This window comes from Acomys minous (assembly GCF_964271855.1).
Source record: "Acomys minous genome assembly, chromosome: 7".
Classification (NCBI taxonomy): Eukaryota; Metazoa; Chordata; class Mammalia; order Rodentia; family Muridae; genus Acomys; species Acomys minous.
In genome coordinates this window covers 120,990,399-121,012,205 of record NC_140488.1, presented here as the reverse complement: position 1 = coordinate 121,012,205, position 21,807 = coordinate 120,990,399, and the positions used below count along the sequence as shown (strand labels likewise).

The 21,807-nt window shown below is 38.6% G+C and overlaps 1 protein-coding gene and 1 pseudogene across 2 annotated transcripts in view; one reads left to right on the top strand and one right to left on the bottom strand.

Annotated features, from left to right (window-relative positions):
* LOC311602703 (claudin-34-like) overlaps positions 1 to 21,807 on the bottom strand; it is a 224,355-nt gene that overhangs the window by 100,348 nt on the left and 102,200 nt on the right. The window lies entirely within an intron of this gene.
* The window catches only part of LOC311601282 (microfibrillar-associated protein 1-like), a 164,259-nt pseudogene that overhangs the window by 59,572 nt on the left and 82,880 nt on the right, over positions 1 to 21,807 (top strand). The gene's annotated exons all lie outside the window — the stretch shown is intronic.

The following is a 21,807-nucleotide window of genomic DNA, read 5'->3' as shown; positions in this document are numbered from 1 at the left end:
TACCGATACTCTTCAAGCTACTCCAAAAAATAGAAATGGATTAAACATTACTAAATTCATTCTATGAGGCCATAGTCACGTTGATACATAAACCTCACAAAGACCAACCAAAGAAAGAGTATTTCAGACCGATTTCTCTTATGAACATTGATGCAAAAATACTAAATAAAATACTTGCAAAACAAATACAGGAATACATCAAAGATATCATTCATCATGACCAAGTAGGCTTCATTCCAGGCATGCAACAATGGTTTAATATACGGAAATCCATCAATGTAATCCACCATATAAACAAACTGAAAATTAAAAACCACATGAACATCTCTTTAGATGCAGAAAAAGCATTTGATAAAATCCAACACCCATTCATCTTTAAAATTTTAGAGAGATCAGGGATACAAGGCACTTTCCTCAACATAATAAAGGCTATATACAGCAAGCCAATAGCCAAAATCAAAGTAAATAGTGAGATATTCAAGGAAATTCCTCTAAAATCGGGAACAAGACAGGGCTGCCCACTCTCTCCATATCTCTTCAATATAGTACTCGAAGTTCTAGCCAGAGCAATAAGACAACAAAAGGAGATCAAGTGTATCCAAATGGGAAAGGAGGAAGTGAAATTATCCCTATTTGTAGATGATATGATAGTGTACATAAGTGACCCTCAAAATTCCACCAGAGAACTCCTACAGCTGATAAACACCTTCAGCAAATTGGCTGAATACAAAATTAACTCAAAAAAGTCTGTAGCCTTCCTATACACAAATGAAAAGCTTGCAGAGGAAGAAATTAGGAAAGCCACACCCTTCACATTAGCCACAAGCAATATAAAATGCTTAGGAGTTACTCTAACTAAGCAAGTGAAGGACTTTTTTGAAAAAAAATTCAAAACTCTGAAGACAGAGATTGAAGATGACATGAGAAGATGGAATGATCTTCCTTGCTCATGGATCGGGAGAATTAACATAGTAAAAATGGCCATCCTACCAAAAGCAATCTACAGATTCAATGCAATCCCTATGAAAATACCTACACAATTTTTTAAAGACATTGAAAGTTCAATTCTGAACTTCACATGGAAAAAAGAAAAAACCCAGAATAGCGAAAACAATCTTGTACAATAAAAAGTGCTCCGGAGGAATCTCCTTACCTGATCTCAAACTGTACTATAAAGCAATAGTAATTAAAACAGCATGGTACTGGCACAGCAACAGGCTGGTTGATCAGTGGAATCAAATCGTAGACCCAGATATGAATCCACACACATATGATCACTTGATTTTTGACAGAGATGCCAAATCCATTCAATGGAAAAAGGATAGCATCTTCAACAAATGGTGCTGGTCTAACTGGATGTCTATGTGTAAAAAAGTGCAACTGGACCCATATTTGTCACCTTGTGCAAAACTCAAATCCAAGTGGATTAAAGACCTCAACATAAAACCAGAGACACTAAGTCACTTAGAAGAAAAAGTGGGGAAGAGCCTGGAACATATTGGCACAGGAGACAATTTCCTGAACAGAACACCAACAGCCCAGACATTAATGACAACAATTAATAAATGGGATCTCATGAGGCTGAGAAGCTTCTGTAAGGCAGGAGATTGTATTTTAATTACAATATTTCTCCCATCTCTTTTCTCCTTCCATACCCTGCCATATACTTTTTTCTCACTCTCCTTCAAATTCCTGGCCCATTTTCTTCTATTGTTTATATATATTGTGTGTGTATACACATAATCCTAAATATAATCTGTTGAGTACATGTCCTAGCTATTTTTATGTCAACTTGACACAAGCTAGAGCCATTAGAGAGGAAGGAGCCTCAGGTGATATAAATGCCTCAGGCTATTGTGTTTGGTCCCATCCCTGGGCTGGTGGTTCTGGGTTCTATAAAGAAGTAGGCTTTGTGAGCTATGAGAACTACGCCAGTAAACAGCACTCCTCTGTGACGTGTGCATCAGCCCTTTCCTCTGGTTTTCCCTCCTGTTTGAGTTCCTGTCCTGACATCAGTGTTGAAATTTTAGACAAAGAAACACTTTCTTCCACAACTTGCTTCTGTCATGATGTTTTCCCACAGCAATAGTAACCCTAATAGTGTCTATATAGTGTTCTTTGTGTTTATGTTTTCAGGGCTGACCATTTGGCACTGGGCAACAAAATGCTATGCTCTTTTCTGCAGACAGAGGCCACTAACCTACTCCTAGCTACTCAATTGCCTGTATTTCTTTGGGTAGGGTTGAAGCCTCAAGGGTTGCTCACATCCAGTTTGCTGGTATCTTTCTTGGTTACCTAATTGATCTGTGTATAAATATACATTTATATTATTATAAATATATAGAATATGAAGTACCTACAGCAAGAAGAACCACGAAACAATCAGGAATTGTATATATGTTACGTTCATAGTGTTTTGCCTATTTGTATTTTGTAACATTGAAGAAAACATATTTATTTTATTAGTGAGTCTAAAATTTTGAATGCAAATCAATATTTAACATTTCTCATCTCTATCAACATATAAACATCTATCTAGACCTAAAAATATCTTAACCTCTAAAGAACTAAGCTTAATTGTAGAACTAAACTATCTGGTCTTCAACCCCATCAGAGACTTGAGAAGTAATAAACTTGATTACCTGAGTAAACAGGGGGTGCAGGTTAGTAGCTTTCCAAAATAAAAAAAAAAGACAGAGACAGTCCTTGCCTGAAGAGTCGCTCAAAACTTTCTATAAAATTAAAGCATCATCTGCAGCTTTCTTTATAGTATATCTGACAGACATATTTGTATGGCAGGAAATACTGAGGACTTGCTTACTCTGTCTTGGAAGAGTTTAGCCATCGACACTACCTGCATCCAAACTTACCCATTTTTTAGGCAAAATTCGGTCTGTGTGCAACATAAGAACATTTTGCCCAGTGGCAGGTTTGTCACATTTGAAGCCATCTTCATAAGGAGAATCTTTGATGCTCATTATCATCTTTCAGATAGGCTGTGTAATTTCTTTCCTCTTCCTCTGCGGCCTGGTGAGGCTGCCCTGACCAGGGAAGTGATAAACATCAAGGGGCAAAGTCCATGTCAGTAGTCTCTACTTCTCTTATTAGGGGACCCACAAGGAGACACTTCTGCCTATCCACTACATCTAAACACAGGATATTGTTTCACATATTACATGGTACTTGGTTGGTGCATCAGTTTCTGTATTGTAGCATAGTTATCCTGTATTATGTGCCTAATATTCACTTATGAGTGAGTGTAAACCATGTGTATCATTCTGGGTCTGGGCTACCTCACTCAGAGTGATCATTTCTAGTTCTATCCATTTGCTTGCTAATTCCAAGATTTCCTTGCTTTTGATAGACAGATAGTTTTCCATTACGTAAATGTACCAGTTTTAAAAAATCAATTCTTTGATTGAAGGACATCTATGTTGTTTCCAGATTCTGGTTATTACAAATAAAGCTACTATGAATATAGTTGAACAAATGACCTTATATGGTGGAATACATTTTGAGTATATGCCCAGGAGTGCTATGTCTTGGTGGTGAGGTAGAATTATTCTCAATTTCCTGAGAAAGGGCCAGATTTATTTCCAAAGTGATTGTACAAGTTTGTATTCTCACCAGCAATGAAAGATTGTTCTCCTTGCCCCACATCCTAACCAGCATGTGCTGTCACTTGAGTTTTTGTTCTCTGCCATTCTCACAGGTGTAAGACAGAATCTCAGAGTGTACATGCAGGCAGAGCATTATATACACAATAATAAATAGATAAATCTTAAAACAAGAAAAGTTCAATATTATTAGTCATCAGAGAAGTGCAGATATATATATATACACATATATATTCTCTTTATTATGTTGGTTTACATTTCCTGTAGTTGTATATTATTTAAGACTTCTATGATGAATGCATATTGTGTTTTGTCAAAGGCCTTTGCAACTATTGATTTGACCATGTGATTTTTGTCTTTAAATCCATCTTTGTTGATTTTTAGATTAATATATTTGCATTGGTTGAACTGTCTCTGCATGTCAGGGATAAAGGCACCTTGGTCATAGCATTGATGTACGTATGAATGTATGTATGTATGTATGTATGTATGTATGTATGTATTCTGTTTGTCAGTACTTTATTCAGTATTTATTTAGTATTTACCATCTACTCCCTTGAGTGTGATTAACATATTAGGGGTCATATGATTAATGAAAAATGACTATATTTCTCCCAACAACTAAAACATTCCAGTGTTTTCTTAAGTACAAGAAGGATTTTTGTAAAGGTCACTTTTATTTCCTTAGATGAAGGGATGCAATGAGAGCCATATCCATGCTTTACTAATAAAATGACTTGGGATGGGCTTGGAACGGGCACAGAGCACTTCTATCTAAATACTCTACGCATAGACCTGGAAGATTTTCACCTCCACACACTCTAATCTTCTGTGATCCTGGACTTTGATGGCTTCTGCTTTGAGTCTCTGTCTACTAACCTAGGCCTAGACTCTTTTCAGCTTCTCAGACTTACCTATGAATAAGCTCACTCTTTCTAGTTCTTTCTGAACTCTGGATGGCTATTTCAACTCAGATGTTCAGAGTAAAAACTCTTCTCCATGCTGAATTATTAAAACTGGATTCTCTTGGCTTTTCAATGAATTGCTCTACTTTGAAGAAAAGGCTGTGAACTCCTTGAACTGAATTGCCCTAACTGCATGAACTCAGCTGCACTCAACTGTAGTTCACTGAATTCAACTCTCCTATTGCTCCCTAAACTGCTCTTAAGTAGCCTTTCTTTCCTGTCTTTTCTTATGAATCAGGCATATCCTATCTCTGACTCATTCTGCCAAATCTTTCTCTGTTTTATTGTCACAGACCGGCTCAGTTGGGGATAGGTCCATTGGACCGATAGTTCTCCAAACATCAGTGGGCAGAGATAAGGCAGTTGACAAACAGTGACAAAATTCAGGATGGAGTCTGCATCTGAGTGTATTTTACAGCCAAGCAGTCTAACTTTTTATACATACATTTCAAAAGCAAGGGGTGGTCTGGTTACAAGTTCCTACAGATTCAAGGATGTCAGTTGGCAATTAAACATACACAGTACAAATACAGAATGCAAAGCTATTGTATTTTCATAGTTAGAATTACAACTGTAAATGAAACAATAGAGGGTACAGAACACACAGCCAAGATTTCATCACTTCAAAGTTACTGGCTTGATATCAATATCCAATATCTGAAAGCCAATATCTAGAGTTTTCTTTTGAAACAACTTATTTCTTTGTAAGCCACAACATAAATTATTAACTACTGATTAATTCCTAGTCATATTTCTTTTAATAAGTGGAAGTGAAATAGAAATACTCTGGACCTGGATAGTCCATAGCTGTAGTCCCAAGTTAGAGTAATCTTATAGTAATGTGGTCACGCTTGAAAAATCCTGACTTGGGAGTTAAGTTAAAAAGAAATAATAGATTTCAGCACAATGAGGTAAAATAAGAACTGCAATCAGTTTCTCCTGGCAGAAACATCAGCCCCAGTTCAGGAGGGTCTCTACTCTAGCGGGTCATTGCTTCAGTCCATGTGGTATTTGTCACACAGACACCACACTGGAAACTGGAGGGATCATAAAAATTCATCAGTTTGTCTGCCCTTCAATTAGACAACATTGCTTGGGATTAAATGTGTGTACTAAGGGCATGTCAGTACTCCAGCTGGAGAGATTACAGGTGTGTCACCAGATGTGATTTTTCATCAGATCAACCATGTTGCTAGGATAAAATTTGTCTACAGGACTTCCTGACCACTTCTTCCCCTCTATGCTGAGACTGTGTGTTGGCTTCAGTTTATTCAAGCCTCTTGTATCCTCTTACAGTCACTGTTAGTTTAAATGTGCAACTGTTCTGTTGTATCTGAAAAACATTGTTTTATTGAACTTATCCACAACCTCTGGCTATTAATGATTTTCCATCTCCTTTTCTGCGATGATCCCTGAAACTTGACATGTGCACACATGGGTGTACACATGTGTCTGTTTTGCACCTATTTTGATTATGAACATGCTGTAGTCTCTCATTTTCTCCACACAAACCATGTGAAACTTTTTATTCTTTTCTAGCTAATGTAGGAAGCTTCTCTGATAAGGTTTGAGTGATACATGGCTCTATGGGTATAACAATAATTGGTTAGGAATTATTTTAATAATCTTTCAATGTAGTAGAATAATAGTATGTTCTGCTCTAGGGCCTAGGACATATTTAGGTAGAATATCTTGGCCCCATTAACAGTGCCAAGAATGGGCTTCATTTCACGGAATAGGCCTTAGAACTGACTAGAAATATTTTATTACTTCCAAAACATTCATGCAACACTTGCACCAACTGATAGATTGTGTAAGGTCAGTTGTTACTGTAGCCTACAGGATCCACAACTGGATAAAATTGATGATTACCTTTTTCACTCCAGTAGCATTCATATCACCTTCTAGTACAATTAAATCTCTCCAATATGGATGAAACTTCCAAGTGAATACCAGCTGTATTTCTCTATGTTCTGGGACTCCAATATGTGTTGTCTTCAGCAATATAATCTTAACATCAATTCCCAGGATGTAACCAATTATATTGGCATTCATCTGTAATGTCAGTGCCAGATGTGATGTTGAATGGGGTCCCTCATAAGCAGATAGGCAGGGGAATTGTCTTGGTGTTTCACCAGGAGCTCTGGGGTGGTCTCCATATGGTGTCAGTGCCAGAAAAGGTGGTGGATGGGTGACTGATATGTAGGTCATTCTTGACTTAGCTTTTTTACCTTCCAAGTTCTAAAACTCTTTAATAAGGATGACACTTCCTTATGAATACCAGCTGTATTCCTCTATGTTCTGGGACTTCAATATGTGTTGTTTTTAGCAATAAGTCTTAACATCACTTCCCAGGATATAACCAAGGGTATTGGCTTTCATCTCTAATGTCAGATCCAGATGTAATGTTGGATAGGGTCACTGATAAGCAGGTAGTCAGGGAAATTTGTCTTGGTGGTTCACCAGGAGCTCTGGGGTAGACTCTATATGGTGTCAGTCATAGAAAAGGTGTTGAATATGTGACTAATATGCAGGCCATTCTTGACCCAGCTTTTTGCCTTTGAAATTCTAACAAATCTTTGAACCATGAGCATTCAACCAATTTTCAGCCCAAATATCCCACAGTCTCTATAAATCTCCAAGAAAACAGACAAAATTCAGGAGCACTCATACTCATAGATAAAAGAGTTTATTTGGTTTGCATCTTTAGGTCACAGTTCATATCTGAGAGAGTTCAGGGCAGGAACCCAAGGTAAGAGACATGAAGAAAAGTGCCTGCTTTGTCCTTTCTGACTTACTAACAATCTCATTCTAATCTTGTCTAATATAGGCCACAACAACCTGCCTAAGGATGGTATCACCCACAGTGGGATAAGTTATCATGCACTGATCACTACTCAAGGCACGTCCTCACAGATATGCCCACCAACCAATCACATAAAAACATTGACACAATTAAATCAGAGAAAGAAATGAAAAAAAAAACTGTTCAAAATATAAAAATATTTTAGAAACAATAAATAAAACATAATATGAGGCAATTGGAGATGGAAAACCTGGGGAAGAGAATATGCTCACCACCCGCAGCCACAGAACAAAGGAGATGAAGGCAGAATTTCTAGTGTAGGAGATATGGTGATGTAATCTATACATCAGTCAAAGAAAAAGTAAAAACTAAAATCCTACCGAACAAAAACATCCAAGAAATATGGGACACTATGAGTACATTAAATCTAAGGATAATAGGAATAGAAGGACAAGATTCCCAGCTCCAAGCCCCAGAAAATATTTCAAAAAATTATAGAACAAAACATACCCAATGTAGAGAAAGAGATACCTATAAATATATAAGAAGCTTCCAGAACTCCAAATAGATTGGACCAGAAAATAAATCCTCACATCACATAAAAAACAAAATGGTAAATGTACAGAACATGGAACGAATGTTAAAAACAGCAAGAGGAAATGGCCAAGTCGCATAGAAAGGCAATCCTATCAGAATTAAACCTTCATTCTAAACAATGCATATAATAGTAAAAATGGCCTGGACATGAAGACATTAAGAGAAAACAGATGTCAACCCAGACTCCTATACCCAGCAAATATTTCAATCTCCTTAGATGCAGGAAACAAGATATTCCATGACAAAACCAAGTTTACATGGCCCTACAGAAGATAATCGAAGAAATACTTCAACCTATGGAAAAAAACACAGAAAATAAATAGCCCTATGCCCACAAAACTAAAGGAAAGAAAACACACACACACACACACACACACACACACACACACACACACACACACACACAAACTCCTACCACCATCATCAAATAACAGAAACTTAACCACTGGTCCTTAATATCTCCCAAAATCAAATGCCTCAACTCCCCAATAAAAAGATACTGGCTTAACAGAATGAGTGTGAAAACAAGACCTATCATTCTGCTGCATAAAAGAAACACATTTCCTCAATAGAGATGTAAAGTACCTCAGATGAAAGGGTTTGAAAATGCTACTCTAAGAAAATGGACTCAAGAAGCAAGCTGGAAAATCCATTCTACTATCTAGTAAAATAGACTTTCAACCAAAACTAACCAAAGAGATCAGAAAGGAAAAATACACCAAGATGACATAATAATTCTGAACATCTATGCCCAAATTGCAGAAGCACCGACATTTATATAAGAAACATTGCTGACGCTTAAATCACTCATTGAACCACACATACAAATTTTGGGAGAATTCAACACTCCACTCTCACTAATGGGCAAATCACTGAAACAGAAATTAGATGGAGAAACAATGAAACTAATAGGTGTCATGAATCACATGGACCTAACAGATATCCACAGAACATTTCACCAAAACAAAAAAGAATATATCCTCTTCTCAGCACAAAAGGAAATCTTCTCCAAAATTGACCACATACTTATTCACAAAACAAACCCCAACATATACAAGAAGATTGAAATAATCCCTTACATCTTATCAGACCACCATGGATTAAAGCTAGAACTCAGCAACATCAGAAACAACAGAATGCCCACAAGCTTATGGAAACTGAACAGCTCCCTACACAATAAAAATGGCGTCAGGGACAAAATAAGAAAGAAATTAATGCCTTTCTAGAATACAATGAAAATGAATGCAAAATATACCCAAACATATGGGACAAAATGAAAACTGTTCAAAGGGAAAGTTTATACCACTAAGCACCTTATTAATGAAATTAGAAAAATCCCATACTAGCAACCTAACAGCACAGTTGAAAGTGCTAGAAAAAATAAGATACTAAAAGTACACACCCCAAAGAGAAGTAGATGACAGGAAACCATCAACCTCAGGACTGAAATCTGTAAATTCCAAACAATTCCCTTAGATTTTCAAATTTTGTGGCATATATGCCTTCGAAGTTAGACCTTATGATTCTTTTTATTTCTTCAGTGTCTGTTGTTATGTCTCCCTTTTCATTTCTGATTGTGTTAATTTGAGTATGTCTCTCTGCCTTTTAGGTAGTTTGGATATTGGTTTGTCTATCTTGTTGATTTTTCTCAAAGAACCAGCTCCTGGTCCTGTTGATACTTTAGACTGTTCTCTTTGTTTCTAACTTATTAATTTCCATCAAATTTCCAGCACAACTCTTTGCAGACCTTGAAAGATCAATTCTCCACTTTATAAGGAAAAAACAAGAAACCCAAAATAGATAAAACAGTCCTGTACAATAAAATATCTTCCAGAGGAATTTGCATCCCATATTTCACGTTATACTATAGAGCAACAGTAATAAAAACTGCATGGAACTGGCATAGAAACAGACAGGTTGATCAATGAAATTGAATTAAAGACACACAAATGAACTCACATACCAATTGACACTTGGTTTTTGACCAGGAAATCCGAATCATACAATGAAAAATAAAGGACAGCATCTTCACCAAATGTTGATGGTCCAACTGGATATCTACATAAGAAAACTGGAAATAGATACCTATTCATCACCCCACACAAAACTCAAGTCCAAGTGGAACAAAGACTCAACAAAAAATCAGGAACACTAAGTGGGCAACAAGCCTTGTACTCATTGGCACAGAAGACAACTTCCTCAACAGAACACCAACAGCTGAGTCTGTAAGATTAAAAATTAGTAAATGGGACTTCATGAACCTGAACAGCTTCTGTAAGGAAAAAGGACACTGTCAATAGAACAAAGAAGCACCCTGCTTTGGAAAATATCTTCAGCAAACCTACATCTGACAAAGGACTAATATTCAAAACATATAAAGAACTCCAGAAATCAAACAGCAACAAACCAAATAATCCAATTTTAAAAATGTGGTACACAGCTAAACAGAGAATTCAACTATACTACAAATCCTGGGCACAAAGAAGCTAAGTAACAAGGAGGGTCCAAGGGTGGCTGTCCTTGAGTCTCACTCAGATGAGGAAATAGATGGTGGAAGAAGAAATAGAGAGGAAACTGTATGAGAGAGGGTGTAGGGAGGGAAATGAGGGCTGGAAGCAGATGTGGGGAGACTGCTGAGGGGAGGTTTGAAGGCCTGGAGGGACAAGGGAAACTGAAGGCATGGGCATTACAGAGACAAGCTGAAGACCTGCAACTGGATAAGCTACAGGGAGGATATTGCGCTGTCTCCAGCTGAGCCTACTAGCAGCAGGGGACTTGAAACTGAGGAGGCCACCTTCTAACCAGGCAGAACATACAGTGCTGGGAAGGGAACACCTGTCCACCTATAAAACCTACTAACCAAATTTTACCCCAGCTACAAGATGTGCAGAGATAAATATAGAGACTGAGGGACTGAACGACCAAGGCCTGTCCCAACCTGAATCCTACCACATGAGAGAGAGCCAACCACTGACACCATTAAGGATACTCTACTATGTTTACATACAGGAGCCTAACTTAACTGTTCTCTGTGATGCCCCACACAGCAGCTGTACGAATCTGATGCTGAGACTCACAGCCAAGCATTAGGAGAGCTCAGGGGATTACTGTTGAAGAAAGTGAGATGGAAGGATAAGACCCATAGGGGACAAGAATGCTGCAAGAAGACCAGTAGAGTCAACTAACTTAGACCCAAGGGGGGGTTACAGAGACAGAAGCACCAACCAAAGAGAATGCATATTGTAGACGGAGGCCCCCTACTCATATGTTGTAACCTTCAAGTGGGTCCCCTAATAAGTTGAGTGATTGCTGTGTATAACATAAAATTTGTTGCCTGCTTACAATCACTTTGTCCTTACCAGGCTGCCTTACCTGGCCTCAGTGGATAAGAAGCAGCTCAGTACTGATGCATCTTGATGTGCTGGGTTGAGTTGTTGGGAGGTTTCCCTTTTTTGAAGATGAGGGTAGAAAGCAGAAGAGGTTTGGAGGGAAGGATTGGGAAGAGAGGAGGGAAGAAGTTAAGATTGGGAATAAAAGTAAATATATAAATTACAAATACATTTAAAAACCAAAAATGAATTGTTTATATTCATTTTATGTACACTGGAGTTTTGCCTGCATGTATGTCAGTATGGGGGCATTAAATCCCCTGGAACTGGAGTTATAGAGAGTTGTGAGCTGCTATGTAGGTGCTGGGAATTGAACCTGGGTCTTCTGGAAGGGCAGCCAGTGCTCTTAACTGCATAGCTCTCTCTCCAGCCATAGCCTTTTTTCTTAAAATTGTATTTTCTTTTTAAATTATGTATATGTGTGGGTGCAGTGGGGTGAGGGGTGGACAGTTATATTCATTTAAGCATGTGCCTATGGAGCCAGAATAACAAAGAGTTATAATCTGCCCTGCTGTGTAATCAAACTCTAGTCTTCTTCAAGAGCAGAATATTCTTTTTGTTCTCTGTATTCAAGGTTTTATCTAAACACAAAACATGCACCCAAACATGCACCCAAATCCATATGCTCTTTTTTTTTTTTTTTTTTTGCTGGCAAGTCTGATGCCAGATTTGTCCACTCTGATGACCAGCTGAGCTGTTCTTTTTATCATGACCTTTTGGGTTTGGAGGAAACATTGTGAGCAATCTCAGCACAAAAAAATTTGTTGCACATCAGCACCATTTCCACCTCCTTGATGTTGCGGACTGGAAACTTCCAGAAGCTGTTCGGCAACTTGGTTTCCTGTTGATCCTGTAACCAATGTTGAGCATCATGATCTGACCTTGAATCTTCTTTGCACCCTCTGATCCATATCTCTGTGTACCCCGCCCTGTTTCACGTGATATTATCATATCAGTCTGACTCGAGACAGATGAACTTTTTGGTCCTCTTTTTAATGACTTTTGGCTTCACCAGAGTCTGGGGGTGCTACAAAAAAGATGGCAGGCACCTTGGAACACCTCACATGTCAGGAAGAAACACAGAATATTCTTTTAACCCAAGCCCCACCTAATCATTTCCAACTGAATTGCCAACACAAACTAAAGGTAACTTTACAGGCTCTATGTCACTCATACTGGCTTACCCTTACTTTTAGGATAAAGACAAGTCTAACTAACATTCACAATGTCCAGAGACAAGGGTTTGTTTCTTTCCTAGTGTCTACAATGTATGACTCTCTCTCTGTTTCTGTCTCTCTCTGTCTCTTTCTCTCTCAATAAATAAATAAACCTTTTTAAAATAATCTTTCAACTCAAGGCTAATTATTTCTCCTTGTTTGAACATAAACACATTTGATGATTTGTAAAACTGAACTAATTACTTTCCTAAAAAGTTTGGGATTGAATTAGATGAAGGAAAGGACGTATCCAAACCAGATTCTGGGGATGATGCTGAAATCTTCAACCTTTCCATCAGCTTTCTTCAATCAGCATTCCCAAGAACGTATCTTTCCCAGACTCCTCAATTTACACAATCAAATCACAACATTCATGTCTTATGTGACTGGACATTCACAAGTGTTGGAAACTGAGGACCATTCTGTCTTTTGCAAGTCTCTTCCTTTGGTTTCCCTGAAAACAGTGGACCTTGATTTCTACATATTTCTCTGGCCATTATTTTGTTTTGTTTTTTGAGACAGAGTTTTTTCTGTGAAGATTGCTGTCCTGGACTCTCTTTGTTCGCCATACTGGCTTGAACTCACAGAGATCCTCCAACTTCTGCCTCTCAAGTGCTGGGTTCAAAGACATGTGCCACCATACCTGCCTTCCACTGGCCAATTTTAAGAGTATTTTTTCGTTGCTTATCATAAATTCAAAAGTTGTTTTCCCAGTACTGGAGATGGAATGCAGGGTTTCACACAAACTAAGGCAAGGATTTTATGGATGACCATTTGGCTACAGCAGCCATACATCTTCTAAATATAAGAAGGGCTTTAATTTTGTCAATGAAAGCTGTACAACAAACCCTTCTCTGACCATTAAACTAGCACCTACATCCCATGTTCTTCTTGACACATTTAAAATCTATTTTGACGAGTGAGGTCAGCAAGATGGTTTATCTGCTAAAGGTATTTGCAGCCAAGTAAGAAAACATAAATGGGGTTGGTGAACCAATGTGATAGGAGGGACTCCTTCAAGTTGTCCTTTTACATATACACATGCACGTATACACTCGTACATGCACACACATGTGCACCATAGAACATATATACACATACATACAAACACACAAAATTATTTTTAAGACATTTTGAAATCGGGTATTGTGGGACTCTGCTGGTTAAGGTTGAAATCTGTCTTCTCTGTATATGTGGTGATTTTGTGCTCAGTCTATGAAGAATGGACTCCCATTCTTGGTAGGATCTCACTCAACCTGGTCAAGTAAAACCAGATCTTTTAAGGAGAGTCACATAATCCTAAAAAATAATACAGACCCACCCTTTCCTGATAGCAAGTACAGGGAATTGATAGAAGTACCCTACCCTATGCTGAGATCCTAACCTTCAGCAAATGGCCCTTAATTACACCTAGGCTCCATCCCCTCACAGATAGGATAATTTGGTGCTGTCTTCCTTCCTGTAATAAAAGCCCCACATTAGGAGACACTGTATGAACCACTGTATATACATTACATATCCTGATACTCTTAGCCACAGCCAATCAGGCACAGTCAGCCTCATTGCCCAAGGTTTACAAACCCCTAATTTACAAGTAAAGTTGCCTTGATTCCTCACTTCATATGACCATCTCAGACTCATCACTCTGGGAAAGGAAGGGCTCCTGGCAGCAAGCTTCCAGGATTTCCATATGCCAGCCAGAGCTTGCTCAGAGTCACCCATGCTATTCTGCAAAGACAGAAGCCAGCTGCTGGGGAAGAACCAGCTGAGCTTGCATCTCACCCTGTCTACCTACTGTTTCAGTCCATATGCCCTGCCTTGCATGGTGAGATAGATGAAACAAAGAGCTATGACACTTGTGGAGTTCCTGAATGCCCAATTCCCATTGAGACCTGCAATCTCATTCTGAAAAGGAGCTATTGCAAAACTCATTTCCTGCCACCCCTCCAAGACTGGGAACCTAGATATGCCCCATCCACAAGTCTCAACCCCCAAATGCTCTCCCTGTCCCTGAGAGAGAGGAGACCTCGGATCTCGAGGTCTATCCATTTTTTTACAAAGCAGGCAGCAGCCAGACCAACCTGCAGAGACCTACACAGACCCTTGCCTGAGACCAGGAACTCAGACCAGACCCTCGGAGTGCCACAGGACACTGAACTACAAGAGGTGGATGTTTCCCCCTAAGCATGGCCCTCAACATGCAGGGACCCAGAGTATTTCTAATGTAGCACGTGGTGGCCTCAATACTGTCACCACAGAGCTGTAAAGATGGTTCAGCAGTTGAGAAAATGTATTACTATTTCAGAATTAATTATCCTCTTCTGCCCAATGCAGGCACTAGATACACCTAAATACATGCAGTCAAAATACTCATCTATAAATAAAATGAAATCAGTGCACTCCTTTAATCCCAGCATCTGGGAGGCACAGGCTGGTGGTTCTCTGTGACTTTGAGATCAGCCTGCTTTACATAGTGAGCTCTGGGAGAGATAAAGCTACAAAGTGAGATCACTTCTCAAAGACAAAAGGCAAAGCAAAGAAGAAATTTTGATGTTCTTGCCTCTGACAGTCTTACAAGTGCTGCATTAAAACAGAAGCCACCATGGAGTTTCTTCAACAACCTAACTTTTATAACCAGGTCCCCACATGGTGAGTCTTTCTTAGAGACTCACTACGTAGTCATGAGTGGCATTGAACTCAGACGACCTGCTGCCTCTGCCTCCTGGGCACTGAGAACGATGAAGTACACCACTTAGCCTGTCACACAATGTATTTTCTCCTTCTATATGATAACAACAACTGTGTTGATAAAACTCTAGAGAGAAAAAACAAACAAATAAATTAGTACCATTTTAAATGAACATTGATCTGACCCTGTGTCAAACATCTATAGTTCTAGCACTTAGGAAAGTGGGGCAGGAAGGTTATTGAGAGTGTGAAGCCAGACTTCCATACATAGTGTATTCCAAGATAGCCCAGCACCATAAACAAAGTTCCTATCTCTTCTCAAGCCAAAAGACACTAAAATGAAACAGTGCTTCTCTTGTAAATTCAATGCACATTAACTCTTTGATGGAGCTCTACATACCTCTAGCTCCTGCTCATCCTTAGTGAACATTAGGAAAATAGCAACAAGAAAACCAGTAAGATGGCAAGTTGGCTCAGGGGCTAAAACAGATAATGAGCAAGCCAGATAGCCTGAGTTTGTCTCCAGAATCCACATCAAGGTAGGAGAGAGACAACTCCCTCCACAAAGTTGTCTTCTGTCTTCACACAGTTGTTGTATACTTGTGCTCACACATAAAATTATCACACACACACACACACACACACACACACACACACACACACAACCACATTCACAGTCTGCAGGCAGAGTCCTTTATCTCAGCACTTTAGAGAGAGGTAGATCTGAGTTCAAGCCTATTTTGGTCTTAAGAGCAAGTTCCAGAACTATATAGTTCCAAGGCTATACAGAGAAATCCTCTCTAAAATACACACACACACACACACACACACACACACACACACACACACACACGCCAACAACTACAAAACTGTTGGATTACAACCTTTAGTGGTGTTTTCCCTCAGCCTCTGCTCCAACCTCTGGTTAAGCTGACTGGGCAATGGCTTGATCTGAAATATGGTCACACTGAGGTGTGAAGCCTCAAGTGATATAAATTAATTAATTTTTACTGTACCAAACAACAAAAATGAAGGGACTTAGCAGTCACTGGTCACTAATATCTCTCAACATCAATGGTCTCAATTCTCCAATAAAAAGACACAGACTAAATGAGTGGATGCATAAACATGACCCAACATTCTTCTGCATTCAAGAAACACATCTCAACCACAAGGACAGACATTGCATCAGAGTAAAAAGTTAGGGAAAATATTTCAAGCAAGTGGTCACAAGAAGCAAGCTGGGGTAGCCATTCTAATATCCAATAAAATAGACTTTCAACCAAAATTAATCAAAAGGGACAAAGGACGCTTCATACTCATCAAGCGTAAAGTCAACCAAGAAGACATCACAATTTTGAACATCTATGCTCCTAATACAAGGGCATCCACATTTGCAAAAGAGCTATTAGCAAAGCTTATACCACTTATCGACCCTCACACATTGATAGTGGGAGACTTCAACCCTCCACTTTCACTGAAGGATAGGTCTTTGAATCAAAACTAAGCCAGGAAATAACTTCATTAAACAACATCATGAATCAAATGGATCTAATAGATATCTACAGCACTTTTCATCCAAACACAGAGGATTATACCTTCGTCTCAGCACCCCAATGGAATGTTCTCTAAAATTAATCATATCATAGGTCATGAAGCAAGCCTCAAGAGAAATAAGAATATTGAAATAATACCTTGTATCCTATCAGATCACCATGGTCTAAGGCTGGACTTCAACAACAACAGAAATAACAAAAAGCCTACACACACATGGAAACTAAATAACTCTCTACTTAATGACACCTGGGTCAAGGAAGAAATAAAGGAAAAAATAAAAGACTTCCTGAAATTCAATGAAAATGAAGGTACAACATACCCAAACTTATGGGACACAACGAAGGTGGTGCTAAGAGGAAAATTCATAGCACTAAGTGCCTTTAGAAAGAAAATTGAGACATCCTACATAACCACCTTAAGGACACATCTGGCAACCCTAGAAAAAAAGACACAGAAATATCCAAGAGAAGTAGACGTCTGGAAATAATCAAACTCAGGGCTGAAATCAATAAATTAGAAACAGAGAGAACAATTCAAGGAATCTACAAAGCCAAGAACTGGTTCTTTGAGAAAATTAACAAGATAGACAAACTGTTAGCCAAACTAACTAAAAGACAGAGAAACACTATCCAAATCAACAAAATCAGAAATGATAAAGGAGACATAACAACAGACACCGAAGAAATACAAAGAATAGTAAGAACCTGTTTTAAAGGCGTCTATACCACAAAATTTTAAAATCTAAAAGAAATGGACAATTTTCTCGCCCTATTCCATTTACCAAAATATTATCAAGATCAGATAAACAAATTAAATAGCCCTATTTGACCTGTAGAAATAGAAACAATCATTGATAGTCTCCCAACTAAAAAAAAATCCAAGGGCCAGATGGCTTCAGTGCAGAATTCTACCAGCCCTTCACAGAGGAGCTAATACCAATATTCATCAAGCTATTGTAAAATGTAGAAATGGATGGAACTTTAACAAATTCTTTCTATGAAGCCAAAGTCACAATGATACCTAAACCCAACAAAGATGCAACCAAAAAAGTGAATTTCAAACCAGTTTCTCTTATGAACATTGACGCAGAACTACTAAATAAAATACTCACAAAATGAATATAAGAACATATCAAAGTCATCATTCACCATGACCAGGTATGCAGGGATGGATTAATATATGGAAATCCATCAATGTAATCCACCATATAAACAAAATGAAAGAGAAAAAAAACACATGATCATCTCCTTGGATGCATTTGACAAAATCCAACACCCATTCATGTTTAAAGTTCTGGAGAGATAGGGAATACAAGGCACATATCTAAACATAATAAAGGCTGTATACAGCAAGCCAATAGCAAACATTAAATTAAATGGAGAGATACTCAAGGAAATCCCTCTAAATTCGAGGACCAGACAAGGCTGCCCTTGCCTCTTCAATATAGTTCTTGAAGTTCTAGCCAGAGCAATAAGACATCAAAAGGAGATCAAGGGGATCCAAATGGGAAAGGAAGAAGTCAAATTATCCCTATTTGCAGATGATATGATAGTGTATATGAGTGACACCCAAAATTCCACTACAGAACTCTGACAGCTGACAGCAAATTGGCTGGATACAAAATTAACTAAAAAAAGTCAATAGCTTTCCTATATAAAAATGTCAAACAGGCAGATGAAGTAATTAGGAAAACTACACCCTTCTTGATAGCCACAAGAAATATAAAATATCTAGGAGTAACTCTAACCAAGCAAGTGAAGGACTTATTTGAAAAAAAAAAACTTTAAATCTCTGAAGAAAGAGATTGAAGATGACATCAGAAGATGGAGGGACCTACCCTGTTTGTGGAACGGGAGAATTAACACAGTAAAAATAGCCATCTTACCAAAAACAATTTACATATTCAATGCAATCCCTATCAAAATACCTAGAAAATATTTTGAAGATATTGAAAGATCAATTCTCAACTTCATATGGAGAAACAAAAAGTCCAGAATAGCAAAAATAATCCTATACAATAAAAGATCCTCCGGAGGAATCTCCATTCCTGATCTCAAGCTATACTATAGAGTAACAGTAATTTGAACATTTATGGTACTAGCACAGCAGTAGGCTTGTGTATCAATGAAATCAAATTGAAGACCCAGAGATGAATCCACACATATCTGGTCACTTGATTTTTGAAAAAGAAGCCAAATCTATACAATGGAAAAATGATAGCCTCTTTAACAAATGGTGCTGGTCTAACTGGATGTCTGCATATAGAAAAATGCAATTAGACCTCTATTTGTCACCATGCACAAAACTCAAGTCCAAGTGGATTAAAGACTTCAATATAAAACCAGAGACATTAAATCAGTTAAAGGAAAAATTAGGGAAGAGCCTGGAACACATTGGCACAGGAGACAACTTCCTGCACAGAACACCAACAGCCCAGGCCTAAAGGTCAACAATTAATAAATGGTACCTCATGAGACTGAGAAGCTTCTGTAAGGCAGGAGACATTGTCAACAGAACAAAACGACAGTGAAAGAGAGAAACCTGTTCTTTAGGATCCCCATTGTGGGATCAGAAAGGTCTAGTGAGAGAACAGGTGATCTTAACTCACTAGAAGAACAACCACCTCGCGCAGGAGCTTAATTGCTACCAGGTTAAAAAGATCCCATGAACAGACTCTGGGAGGAGATAGATATATAAATGAGCCCAGAACTGGTGGTGGGACAGATTGGAGACTTGGGATAGATTTGACTATTCATTGCTGTCCTTCAAGATGCTCCTAGAGAAAAACGCTCGATGGAAGGCTTCAGAGATCTGGCTCCTGCTGAGGCTCTGGGGTCTGGTTACCCCCGGTTCCAGTGAAAGAAATCCTGTGGCTCCCGACCAGAGAATTGTTCCTCGGGACTGATATCCTTAAGGTTTTGTGTATCAATTAATCTTCATTTCCTACTGTTTTGGCTAATCAGGTTATCATTGATGTAGGCTCATTCAATAAGTTGTTAATATAATATTCTAGTAAAGAAAACTAAGTCAACAAGTGCCACCCAGCATGGTTTGGACATCATGGGTAGTTTAACTTCTAGTGTTGTGGAGGAAGATAATGGTTTTCAAGAGATAGTAATTATTTTTCAGGGTGTCAGCAAAGTCACAGCTCCTGTTACAAAATCCTTTCCTGCCTTATACCCAGACGGGATTTTCTTGTTTTCTATTGGTCTTTTTACTGTATAACATATTTTAAAGTTTTGGCAGAAAGATCGATAAGAGGCAAAAACCGGAAGAGCCAATAAGCTCTATTCTGTTGGATAGAATTACTGACTTGACTGAACAAATGGGTAAAATGAAGAAAAAACTGGAAGGGCTGGAAAAGCATAAGGTAACTTTGGTTAAAAAGGGTGGAGAAGGTTAGAAACCAGAGGAAAAGGAAGGCAGACAGACCAAAAGGTCTCTGGAGGAAAATGTCCCAGTGGAGGACACCTCCAGAGTCACCCAGACACCTTCAGCTTTTCCAGTCACTATAAGTCATATGCCAGCGCAAAATGGTGCTGTAGTTATAACGAAAAGGTCTGGTGTCCTGTAGACAGGATGGATATAACACATTTTAAGGAATCCGTCGTCAAATATGGTATGCACTCTGCCTTTGTTAAACAAATGTTTCACAGCTGGGCCACTCAGAATAGACTTGTTCCCCAAGATTGGAAAAATTTAGTTTCAGTAGTATTGGAAGCAGCACAACAGTTACAGTGGTTAACATGGTGACAAACAGAGGTTGTAAGAATAGAACAAGAAAATAGGACACAGGGAATAAATATTAATAGAGATCAATTGCTTGGGGAAGGAAAACATACTAACTTAAGGGAACAAATTCAAGCTGAAGATAGAGTGATTGAACAATGTTGTAATGCAGCCTTGAGTGCTTGGGAGCTGGTAGAGGAACTTGGGAAAATAACTACTCCATTTACTCAAGTATTCCAAGGACCTCTAGAACTCTTTACAGAATTTTTACAGAGATTAGGATCTGCTATGGATAGGGTATTGCCAGATTCTGACACCAAACAGGCATTAAAACTTATCATGGCTTATGAGAACATGAATACTGAATGTAAGAGGGTACTTAGACCGTTAAAAGAAAGAGGTCCTCCATTAGATGACTGGGTAAAAGAGACCGTTAATATTAACTCACGGGAATATAAAAATAATATTGTGGGACAAGTTTTAGCCAGAGAGCCCAGATATCATAATACTCGATGTTTTAAGTGTGGCAAAATTGGTCATGTGCAAAGAAACTGTAGAGATAGAAAGCGCAATAACTGGGGAGAAGACATGAATCGAAGGAGAGATCAAGAAGGTTCTGTCAATAATGGTAATGAGGTACCAAGACTTCCAGGGTACTGTAGTTGCTGTGGAAAAGGGAAACATTGGACTCGAAGTTGTCAGTCTAAGAGATATGTGCAAGGCAATATCTTGTCGATGGGAAACTGCAGGAGGGGGCCATCGGCTCATGCCCCCATAAACAATGTCCTTTGGCCAGTCCAGAAGTGACAAACCTGCAGGAAAATGGGTACTGAGTATTAGTGATCTAATGCATGCCACTGAAGGCAGTGCAGCCTTGGATCTGGCTTCAAATATGTCTCTTACCCTATCTCCCCAGGTTGAATGTTAGAAATTAAATACTGGTGTGTTCAGTCCTTTGCCTTCACGCACAGTAGGAATGGTTCTGGGAAGAAGTGGGTTGACTTCTCATGGTTTTATTGTCCATGCCGGTATTATAGATGGAGATTCTAAGGAGGAAATAAAAATCATGGCATGTGTAAAAAAGGAGTTGAAAATCAATATCGGGCATAGAATTGCTCAACTCCTATTGTTTCCTTAATAAGGGCAAAGCTGCTCCAGTGGAAAGTTCTGGTGCATTCAGAAGCACAGGGACATGTGTGTTCTGGCAAACAGTAAATAATGATCAGAAACCTAATTATACAC